This window comes from Lolium perenne, chromosome 2 (genome assembly GCF_019359855.2).
Source record: "Lolium perenne isolate Kyuss_39 chromosome 2, Kyuss_2.0, whole genome shotgun sequence".
Taxonomy (NCBI): Eukaryota; Viridiplantae; Streptophyta; class Magnoliopsida; order Poales; family Poaceae; genus Lolium; species Lolium perenne.
The window spans coordinates 192,561,611-192,573,005 of NC_067245.2; the positions used below are offsets into that span (position 1 = coordinate 192,561,611).

Here is an 11,395-nt window from a genome sequence, read left to right on the forward strand (position 1 = left end):
TCCTTGGTAGCCAAGAACAAAGTTCTAGAAGCGGAGGCGGAGGCCATCGACCAACTTATCTTCCGTAAGCTTTTTTCCGTGTCGTTGTTCCAACTGCCTTATATGCTTTCTTTCTAACGGAACTGGACCTCCTTCTTCCACAGCGAGCCTTGGCTTCGAGTGGTCAAAAGAGTCGAACCTGAAGAGGACGGAGGCATACGATGAAGCGCGGATTTCTATTGACGCGTTATTTGAAGCCTGTCGCGGAATCGCCAAGACTCTGTCTCTGAAGAAGGCCAAAACCACAGTCATCGATACGATGACCAATCTTATGGAACAAGTGCCGGATTTCATCAAGGACTGGCAAAAATCTTCAGCACGCGGAGTCGCCTCCCTAGTCTTGGCCACCTGCAAGGCTCACTTCCCCTCGCTCAACTTTGCGAATGTTGCACGCGGAGCCCCCAAGGGTTCCGACATGGGTGCCCTCCTTGCGGAAACCCAAGGCTATGAGCAGTTGTTTGTCAGGCGAGTGAATCACTCGTTCTGGTATAACAAACACGATCTGCCCAAGGGATTTTCCGATGCAGAGGAGGAGGAGGAAGGTGAGCCGGAGTATTATGGGGAAGGCTCCGGGTCAAGCGCCGAGCACTCCGGAGGAAGCTCTGGTGACGACTCCGAAGCCGGATCCGGTGACAGTGACGACGACGGCTCCGCCTACCAGGAATCTGAAGAAGAGGACTCCGAGTAGAGTTCCTGTTTAGATAATGAAACAAGTTGCATCATTTTGGCCCCAGAGTGGGGTTGTAATAAGACTTTAAATTCTTAAGTAGCTAGGGACGAAACAATTATGCGTGGACGGAAAACTTATCCTGCTATCCGTTTGAATTATTTGCATGTTTCGTTTGTTAAAAGCAAGTGCTGGTTTGTTAATTTTCCGGCTTACTCATTTGACCTTCCACGAACCGGAAAACCTTTGGCCGGAAACGCTCGCCTGCGGCGACGAAGCCCAATGGCGTCCGTCCAGAACCGCGGAAACAAAGCCCCCAGCCTAGGTGCCGGAAATCGCTACCAGGAATCCACGAGTTCGCAACGAAAAAAAATTTCCACCAGAAAACTTAAGCTTACGTCCTAAAGGACGATTTTGAAAATCACAACTTTCATACACGCCTAGGCGGAAACATCCAGCTCTGCGGTTTTAGTCGGAAAAAACATACACGATCTAAAATGAACAAGTAAAGGAGGTAAAAGACTCAAAGAGTGAACCATAAGCTTTATTTCATTGATCATGTATAAATATTACAGAGTTTGTAACTCGGAAAAAATATGCTAAGTGTAGAAAGGACGTAGCTGTGCGATGTTCCAAGGGCGATCTGTCTCGTCGTAGATGTCATCCGGATCCTCACGCTTGCGTTTCCGATGCCAATTAGCAGGTCTATCCTTCAGCTCACGGAAATCAATAAGGTAGTATGACCCGTTATGAAGCACTTTGCTAACGACGAAGGGTCCTTCCCATGGAGATTGCAGCTTATGGTCTTTCACCTGCCGAAGGCGGAGGACCAGGTCTCCTGCCATGAAGGAGCGATTTCGAACTCGACGACTATGATAATTTCGGAGCTTCTGCTGGTAGATGGCGGAGCGCTGGTCAGCTAGGTTCCGAGCTTCCTCGATCAGGTCCACAGATAGCTGTCTGGCCTCATCAGCTGTTTCTTCATTGTAGGCGGAAACTCGCGGTGAATCGTGGATGATGTCGGAGGGAAGCACGGCTTCGGATCCGTATACCAGGAAAAATGGGGTAAACCCTGTTGATCTGTTAGGGGTAGTTCGTAAACTCCACAAAACAGCTTCCAACTCGTCAGCCCAAGCTCCAGCTGCTCGTCGCAGCGGTTCTTCAAGGCGCGGCTTAATTCCTGATAATATTAGGCCGTTAGCCCTTTCGACTTGACCGTTGGATTGTGGGTGAGCCACAGATGCAAGGTCCAGCCGTATCCCTACTGTCTCACAATAATCCCTCAACTCTCCTTGAGCGAAGTTTGTGCCATTATCCGTGATTATGCTGTGTGGGATGCCGAATCTCATCACGAGGCTGCAGACGAATTTTAGTGTCGTAGCACCATCGGCTTTTCTCACTGGCTTAGCCTCGATCCATTTGCTGAACTTGTCAACAGCGACCAGGAGGTATTCAAAACCGCCAGGAGATGATCTTTTTAACTTACCAACCATATCGAGCCCCCAGACCGCAAATGGCCAGGTGATAGGTATGGTCTTCAGCTCTTGGGCTGGAGCGTTTGGTTGAGTAGCGTAGTACTGACAACCTCGGCAGGTCTTGACTATTTTGTCAGCATCTTCTTTAGCTGTGAGCCAGTAAAAACCTAGCCGAAAATCTTTTGCAACGAGTGACCTGGGGGCGGCGTGATGCCCGCAGTCCCCTGCATGGATCTCTCTGAGGATTTCAATGCCATCTTGATTGGAGACGCATTTGAGAAATACCCCTGCTGCACTTCGTTTGTAGAGCTGTCCATCAACAACTGTGTAGGATCTTGCTCGTCTGATGATCTGTCGCGCGAGGACCTCGTCCTCTGGCAGCTTCTGATCGATGAGGTAGTCCAGGAAAGGCTGTGTCCAAGCCGGAATGATAACCATCACTTCCCTAGCCGGAGATACTGCCACCTCTGGGTTTTCCGGGTTAGCGCCCTTAACTGAGGGTATCCGGAGATGCTCCAGGAAAATGCCAGGCGGAATTTGCTTCCTGCCGGATCCGAGCTTGGATAGCATGTCTGCCGCTGTGTTATCGTCTCTTCTGACGTACTTGACTTCGTATCCGAGGAAGCACTTAGCGATCTCATCAACTTCGTCTCTGTAGGCCGCCATGACGGAGTTTCTGGCGTTCCAGGTTCCGGCTACTTGTTGTGCCACCAGGTCGGAATCTCCACAGCATATGATGTGCTTGATCCCAATTTCCTTAGCGATGCGCAGACCGTGTAGTAGAGCCTCGTATTCCGCCATGTTGTTTGTAGCTTCGAAGTGGATCTGCAGAACGTACTGCAGTTCTTCTCCGGTAGGGGACTTCAGGGTGACTCCAGCTCCTGAGCCTTGATGCTGCTTGGATCCATCGAAGTGCATGACCCATGTTTCTGGTTCCGGCTCCAGACTTGCATCCGGAGCTTCTGTCCAATCTGCGACGAAATCTGCCAGGACCTGGGATTTAACCGCAGTCCTAGGCTTGTAAGCGATGTCGAAGGCGGATAATTCGATGCCCCATTTAGCCGTACGTCCTGTTGCGTCAGCGTTGTTGAGAATTGTTGATAGCGGAGCCTTGCTCACAACTGTTACTGGGTGCTCTTGGAAGTAGTGTCTCAGCTTCCGGCTGCCTAGGAACACTCCATAGGCCAGCTTCTGAAAGTGAGGGTATCTTTGCTTTGACTCCGTCAGCACCTCGCTAATGTAGTAGACAGGTCTTTGGACGTCATATTCATGACCTTCTTCCTTTCGCTCCACCACGATGACGAGGCTGATGACTTTGTTGGTAGCTGCCAGATAAAGGAGCATTGGCTCCGACTCTGCTGGAGCTGCCAAGATAGGTGGGGAGGTGAGTATTTCCTTCAACCCCCGAAGAGCTGCATCGGCTGCATCGTCCCAGACAAATTTGTCTGTTTTCTTTAGCAACTTGTACAGAGGTAGCGCCTTCTCGCCAAGACGGCTAACAAACCTACTGATTGCTGCGACGCAACCAGTTAGTCGTTGCACATCTTTGAGACAAGTTGGCCGTTTGATACACAGGATTGCCTTGATTTTTTCCGGGTTAACCTCAATGCCTCTGTGAGAGACTATGAAGCCAAGGAGCTTTCCGGCTGGCACGCCAAAGACGCACTTCAGCGGATTCAACATCATCTTGTACCTGCGGAGGTTGTCGAAGGTTTCTGTGAGGTCGCTGATCAGGTTGGATCCTTTCCGGGTCATGACCACGATGTCGTCGACGTAAGCGTGCACGTTCCGGCCAATTTGGTCCTTCAGGCACTGCTGCATCGTACGTTGGTAGGTGGCACCTGCATTTTTTAAACCAAAAGGCATAGTAACATAGCAGTAAGTACCAAACGGGGTAATGAATGAAGTCGCCTTTTGGTCGGATTCCTTCATCCGGATCTTATGATACCCGGAATACGCATCAAGAAAACACAGAAGTTCCGCCCCCGCCGTCGAATCAATGACTTGGTCAATGCGCGGCAAGGGGAGCGGATCCTTCGGGCAATGCTTATTCAAGCCGGAGTAATCGATGCACATTCTTAGTATTTCAGTGTTCTTTTTGGGTACAAGGACGGGATTTGCGACCCAATCGGTGTGGATAACTTCTATTACAAAACCTGCTTCTAGTAACTTTGCTAGTTCCATTCCTATGGCGCGGCGCTTCTTATCTCCAAAGCGTCGCATAGCTTGCTTCACCGGTTTAGCCCCCGGATTTATGTTGAGGTAGTGCTCGGCGAGTTCCCTAGGTACTCCGGACATGTCAGAAGGTTGCCATGCGAAGATATCCATGTTAGCGCGGAGGAACTCGACGAGCGCGTCTTCCTATTTGGGGTCCATGTTGGCTCCGACTGAAACCTGCTTGGAAGAGTCGCCTTTGATGAGGTCGTGCTTCTTGGTTTCTATCGCGGCCTTGAAGGAGGTCTTTTGCTCGGAGATCTGCTTCTTGGTGGTCTGCATCTCAGTCGGATCTACCGCGGCTCTGTAGCCTTTTAGCTCTTCTCCAGATATCACAGACTCTGCGAAGGCGGCTTCGCCTAACTCGCACTCATGAGCCTTTTTGTAGTCTCCGGATACGGTAATCATACCCTTAGGACCCGGAATCTTGAGCTTGTTGTAGATGTAGCACGCTCTTGCGTGGAACTTGTGGTAGGTGGGCCTGCCGAAGATGACGTGGTAGGAGCTCTTGAAGGGCACAACTTCAAACGTGATCTTCTCTTCGCGGAAATTATGAACATCGCCAAAAGCCACGGGAAGTGTGATGCTGCCGAGGGAATTCGCCTTCTTACCCGGAACCACGCCATGAAACTCAGTGTTGCTGTGTTTGAGCTGTTCCTTGGTGAGGTTCATCCGCTCTAGAGTCTCCAGGTACATGATGTTCAGGCTGGCTCCGCCATCCATGAGGCACTTGGAGAAGTCATACCCATCTATGCGAGGACTTACAACCAAGGCGTAGCATTCTTTTGGCACAATTGCAGGGTGATCCTTCCTATCAAATGTGCACGGGATTTCCGACCACCTGACGTACTGCGGCACAGCCGGAACTATGGCGTTCAGGATCCGGGTAGCTGACTTGGAGGCGCGTACTGTTGGGGTCCCGAGGAAAGTGTGGTAAGCCCCCACGCTCTTTTTATCGAATGGGTTGGATTTACCTGCGGATCCTGCCTTGGGATCCGGCGAGTTATCATCCTCATCCATCGCCTCGGAACTATCTTCCTCTTTGTCTTTGTTCTTGCCCTTGCCTCCCTTGCCGCGTGGGCGGTGCTTCCGGGCTCGCTTGTATCCTGCCTCCGGGTCGTTCTTTAGATCATTGACCCACTTGCAGTTGCGGTTGGTGTGAGTGGACTTCCCTGTAGCCGGATCCAGGTGGGCCAGGCAGGGCATGTCTCTGTACTCCTCGTAGGTTTGCGGGGCGCGAGATCCGCCAGCTGTGACCTCAGTGGCATGCTGCTGACCCCTGCCGGCTCCGCCTCCACGTCCGCGTCCTCTTCCGCCTCCTGAACCTCCGCGTTGAAACGCCATGGCGACCATCTCGGATCCGCCACTCTTCTGGTCATCAGGGTTCTTGCGCTTATGGCTGCTGCTGCTGCCGTTATCACGGTTCTTCTTTTGTTGATGCAGGGGGATTGCTGTAGCTGCGAGATCACCGCCTGCGTCATCATCGGCGGCAGTATGATCACTGGCAATGGAGATTATTTCATCCAAAGTCAGCTTTTCTTGAGTTAGCCAAACGAGTGAGCGTATGCCTCAGCAATCCTCCCCTCTGCAGTCCACCAATGAAAGCGTACATGGCGGTGGTGTGGTCGACGTTTTCGCACTCGTTCCTGCATGCCAACCATCGTGTGAGGTAGTTTCTTGAGGTTTCTCCCTTCTTCTGGATGCAGGCTTGCAGGTCGCTTGCCGTGGCAGGTCTTTTGTAGGTGCCTCTGAAGTGTTTCTCGAAAGCGGTCTTCAGGTCGAACCAGCAAAAGATGGAGTTCTTCTCGAGGTCACTGAGCCAGATCCGGGCTGGACCTACAAGGTACAACTGGAGCATGCGGCAGGCGATGTTAGGGGTTCCTCCGGCGAAGGTTACTGCATTATAGTAATCCTCAATCCAGGTATCCGGCCTTTCGGTGCCATCATAATGCTTCAGATTTCCGGGTAGCTTGAGGTTCATCCTTGGCTTTGGTTCCTCTCGAATCATCCTGCCAAAGCACTTCGGACCGATGTAGTCGGTTCTGTATTCGTTAAGGCGATCCCACGCATCGCGTGGGCCGAGGCGAGGAGATTGTGAGCGAGAGCGAGATCTCCGGCCGTCGCCTCCGCCTCCACCTCCGCCGCCACCGCTAGGTGGTGGTGAGGGAGACCTGCGAGGTGGTCGGTCCGATTTCTTGCTTCCGCCATCTGATTCTCCTCGGCCTTCCCGGTGCTGGCTCCGGCTCCTGTGGCTGCCTTCGCCATGGCGCTGGCTACCCTGGTCGTTCCGGCGAGGCTCCGGGTCGCGGCTCCGGTGAGGCTCTGGGTCGCGGCTCCGGCGAGGCTCTGGGCCGCGCTCCTCATTCCGACTCCTCCTGGGCTCGGGCTCACGAACATTGTTCTGGTTCCGGCGTGGTTCCAGCGAGCGCTCCCTGTTTCTGTTTCTTGGCAGCACGTTGTCGCGGATAACAATCCCACCATGCCCTGGGGGCCTGGTGTTTCCAGCTGGACTACGGCGGCGAGGGGGTCGCGGGTAACCGTTGGGCGGAGGAGAGGGGTTGCGATATTTGTCTCGTCCAGGGTACATTGCATCCTTTCCCTTTCTTGGATCTGACGAAGGCGTCTTTGACGGAACGGGGATCGGATTTGGGTGTTCCCTGGTTCTTCTTCTGCGCTCCGAGGATCCGGTGTGTGATTCATCATCGGGATGCCGATCGGCGCAGGCGTCCTTCTGCGCGGTAGATACACAGTTATCCGGATTGGATTCCAACCTGCGCGAAGTATCCGCCTTGCTTTGTTGCTGCATTGCTGAAGCGACAAGTGTGCGGAGGTAGTTGATATCAACCTCTTCGTCCTTCTTCTTCAACAGCTCCGCAGCTTTTAGCATGTTGTCCTTTGGGGTTTCCAGCGGCCGGTGCTCTGCGGGCGTGGCGAAGTTGATTCTGCGAGCCAGAATTGCTTCTCTAACAATTCGATCGGCCTCCGCCTGCGCATAAGTCATCTTTACTTCCCACTCTTTCGCCATGCTCTTGACCTGCTCGAGTGTGGCAGTAATTTCGCGATCCTGTCTGTCGAATTGGTCCGCCAAACCTGCAGCTTGTTCCCTTTCTTCCCTTAATGCGGCTTCGGTATCGGCGAGCTTCTTGGCTGTGGCCAGCATTTCCTTTCTAGTGGCCTCTAGAGCCTCCAGATCTGCGGCGTCGCCCGGGGTTATAGGTTTGTTAAGAACTGCTCGTGCAACCATCTCTTCAGCTGACAGGAGTTCCTCCGAGGAAGAATCCCTGCGGGGTCGCTCCCGTGACATTGGAGATCCTTGGCGGGATGGCTGAGGGTCGGATTGGTCGGTTGCCTCTTCAGATCCAGTTTGTCCCAGCGCTGCTACCGTTGCGAGAACCTGCTTAGGCTGGGCGGAGTCGACTTCAGGCTGATCACCGAAACCGTACTCCCCTAGCTTGCGGTTAAACTCGTCAGTATCCATGGAGGGGGTATCTCCGGAAATTGGGCTCAGATTTCCCAAAATCGACTCTTCAACCGGAGCTTCGCTTTCTCCGACAGGCTCAGCCTGATCCGGATCTGCGCCGTTTTCCGGTGCCTCTACCTGCTCAGGACCAGCTCCGTCTTCTTGAGGGGCGGTTCCGGCGGTATGGGCCAAGAAGTGTACGAAGTGGCACCTCTGCTTTTCTAACACCTGGGAGACCCAGGCGGATCTGCATTGGTCTTCCACCGTTGTTTCCTGCTCAGGGGCGGATTGGGTGGGCTTTGAAAATTCCAGATCCGAGGCGGAATCTTCCTTGGGAAGCTCCTGCATCTCAGATCGGATCTTCGCGACAGCGTCCAGCTCTGCGGCGGTCGTGTCTGCGTTACTTACCAGTGGGTTTCCGTCGGAATCGACGGTTTCCCCGATGAAGATGTGTATGCCGCCAACTGGGACGATGGAGAGCTTGACGGGGTTTGTCCTAGCCGGAATCCAACACTCATCCGGAGGGACGATCGGCAGATTTCCGGCGTAGAGGACGCGCCCCACAGCGATGGTGTCGTCGTAGCTTCCCATGGCGGAACCCTCCCGGTTCCGGCCTCCAGACGCCACAGGCCCCACGGTGGGCGCCAACTGTCGTTGCCTAATCGACGGTACCTCGGAGGAGGGATCCTCACGAGGGGGAGAAGAAGTAGGGGCCATAGGGCGGAGTGCACACGGGACGGTGGTACGCGAGTTACCCAGCTTCGGAACACCTGCACGATGACAGGGCCTACTGCTGCTTGTCTGGAATTATCTGAGCGTTTTTGCATTGTTACAATGAGTTGTTGTTCTGCCTCTAGGGCTCCCAGGATCCGGCTTATAAAGGCGCACGGATCTAGGGTTTACATGGAGAGTCCTAGCCGGATTACAGATAGCCTAACTACGGTACAATATCTTGTCGTGCACGTCACGGATCCGCCTTCCATATACGTCGTACTGGATCCGGGTTCCTCACGGGCCTCCGCGGATCCGGGTTCCTCCTAATGTCGGTACGGATCCGGCTTACTGATCCTGGGCCGGACTTCTTCCTTCATGATCAACAGCAACTGGGCCGCCCGATAGGCCACATGCCTCATCACCATCTGTGGGCCACCCGGGCTTGCCGGATCTAGGCACTGTCGATGGTACACCCATGAAGTATACCCACAACAGTGCTAGAATCACAGAGCTGGAATCCTCAATTCGAGTAGCGTGCCTCAAAATTCCAGACCAAATCGACCGAAATTCCAAACATATATACACAGATCTCGCCAGAAATCCTCTGACAGGACTGTTCTTGTATAAATCTTGCAATCTAATTAAGAGGAGGAGGAGAGATGCAAACTAACTTGGGTCTTCCGAACATGACTCATGGCAGCAGGTGGGAGGTTCTATGCGGCCGACCGGCCGTTCACCTCGGATCGATCTAGTTGTTGCCCTCCCTCTTCAAGGATTAGACACGTAGGATATGTGTGTTGATCTTTGGACCTGATATACTGGTGGCGGAGCCACCCGTCCTTCAGCTCCACCGCCAATGTGCTTTTTGTGTTGTCTTCATCACGCCCCGTCGCCCATCGATCTGGCGCCCCCAGCCATCGATCTGGTCCTCAGGCAAGTCGCCGGGCGGGAACAAGCCAGCCATTCATGGTAGACGGTGTGGCGGCGTCCTAGGGTTCGAGCGGCGGTGTGGGAAACTTGGCGGTTGGCTCGGGCGTGGCGGCGAGAGGGACGGCGTGCAGATGGGAGATAGGGAGAGGGACGGCGACCGAGTGCGGTCGTGGGTGGGTTGAAGAAGGAAGCGTTTTTTTCGGGAGGCACGGTTTGCGGGACGACGAATGGACAAAGGTACGACGACGAAACGTATCGTGGATGGCAGAATAAGGGCATCTCCAACCGGCTGACCCAAACGGACGCGCTGGGCCGTCCGTTTTGGACCGTTTGCGTGGCCGGCCGGACACGCGGACAGCGCCCCGCGTCCGCGTGTCCGTTTGGGTCGCACGCTGCGCCCAACGCAGCGGCCACCCATTTGGCCATTTCGCCTATTTCTTTTGGAAATAGGCCATCTGGCCACACATAGTTATAAATAGTATGTAACAAATATAGAAATAATATCTAACAATTATAGAATAATATCAAATAGCATAAAACAATATCAAATAAAATGTTGCATGATGAAGAAATAAAATGTGCCATAGTTCGAACAAATATAAAAATTACAAATTGAGATTGTCAACTCAATTTGGACGCTCTAGGATCTCCTTCTGCCTCTTCTCGAACCAAGCTCTCTTTGCCTCGCTCATGTTGGTCAAGTCGGCGTTCATGATCAGGTTGTCCTCGGCTTGGCGTTTGAGCTCAACTTCCTTCGCCTTCAACTCCACCTCTTGGGCCCTTGCCAGTGCTGTGAGCTCAATTTCTCTCTCTTTGAGCTCAATTTCTCTAGCTTTGGTCTTGGCCTTGACCTCTTCTATCTCAAGCTTCTTCTTTTGGACATCGAAGTAGTTCTTCCTGTCCTCCTCTTTCTCCCGGTGCCTTCTCTCATCCCTCTTGTCCGTGGACACCTCTCTATCGGCATGCAGCTCCTTCAAAGTGCCAAACAATAACATGGACGAGGCATCACGCTTCAAGTCGGCTTTGGTTGCCTTGTGGCCACGAGGACGACTTGCACGAGAAGCGGAGCTACCGCAAGGCTGGCCACCATCAAGGTCAATGACCGTCGGATCTTTGGCGGTCTTGTTGCCAGTCAAGGTCGCCATGTACCCCTCGTACCCCTCCTGGAACTTGGGGGTGTGATGACCCACAAGTATAGGGGATCGCAACAGTCTTCGAGGGTAGTATAACCCAATTTATTGATTCGACACAAGGGGAGACAAAGAATACTTGAAAGCCTTAACAGCGGAGTTGTCAATTCAGCTGCACCTAGAAACAGACTTGCTCGCAAGGGTTTATCAGTAGTAACAGTTTTATAGCGATGCGATAGTGAAATAACAGCAGCAGAGTAACAAAGACAGCAATAGTGATTTTAGTAAACAGCAGGATTAAAATACTGTAGGCACGGGGACGGATGACGGGCGTTGCATGGATGAGAGAAACTCATGTAACAATCATAGCAGGGCATTTGCAAATAATAATAAAATGGTGTCCAAGTACAAAGCAATCAATAGGCATGTGTTCCATATATAGTCGTGCGTGCTCGCAATGAGAAACTTGCACAACATCTTTTGTCCTACCAACCGGTGGCAGCCGGGCCTCAAGGGAAACTACTGGATATTAAGGTACTCCTTTTAATAGAGTACCGGAGCAAAGCATTAACACTCCGTGAACACATGTGATCCTCACCTCGCTACCATTCCCTCCGGTTGTCCCGATTTCTGTCACTTCGGGGCCATCGGTTCCGGACAGCGACATGTGTATACAACTTATAGGTAAGACCATAAACAATGAATATCTTGATGAAACAATAACATGTTCAGATCTGAGATCATGGCACTCGGGCCCTAGTGACAA

At 52.7% G+C, this 11,395-nt stretch overlaps 1 long non-coding RNA gene across 1 annotated transcript in view; it reads right to left on the reverse strand.

Annotated features, from left to right (window-relative positions):
- Positions 1 to 9,737, reverse strand: part of LOC139835251 (uncharacterized) — a 29,087-nt gene extending 19,350 nt beyond the window's left edge. The window contains exon 1 of the long non-coding RNA XR_011751033.1: positions 9,241 to 9,737. This is a non-coding gene — a long non-coding RNA (uncharacterized lncRNA). The remainder of the gene's footprint in view (positions 1 to 9,240) is intronic.
- Between the last annotated feature and the right edge of the window lie 1,658 nt (positions 9,738 to 11,395).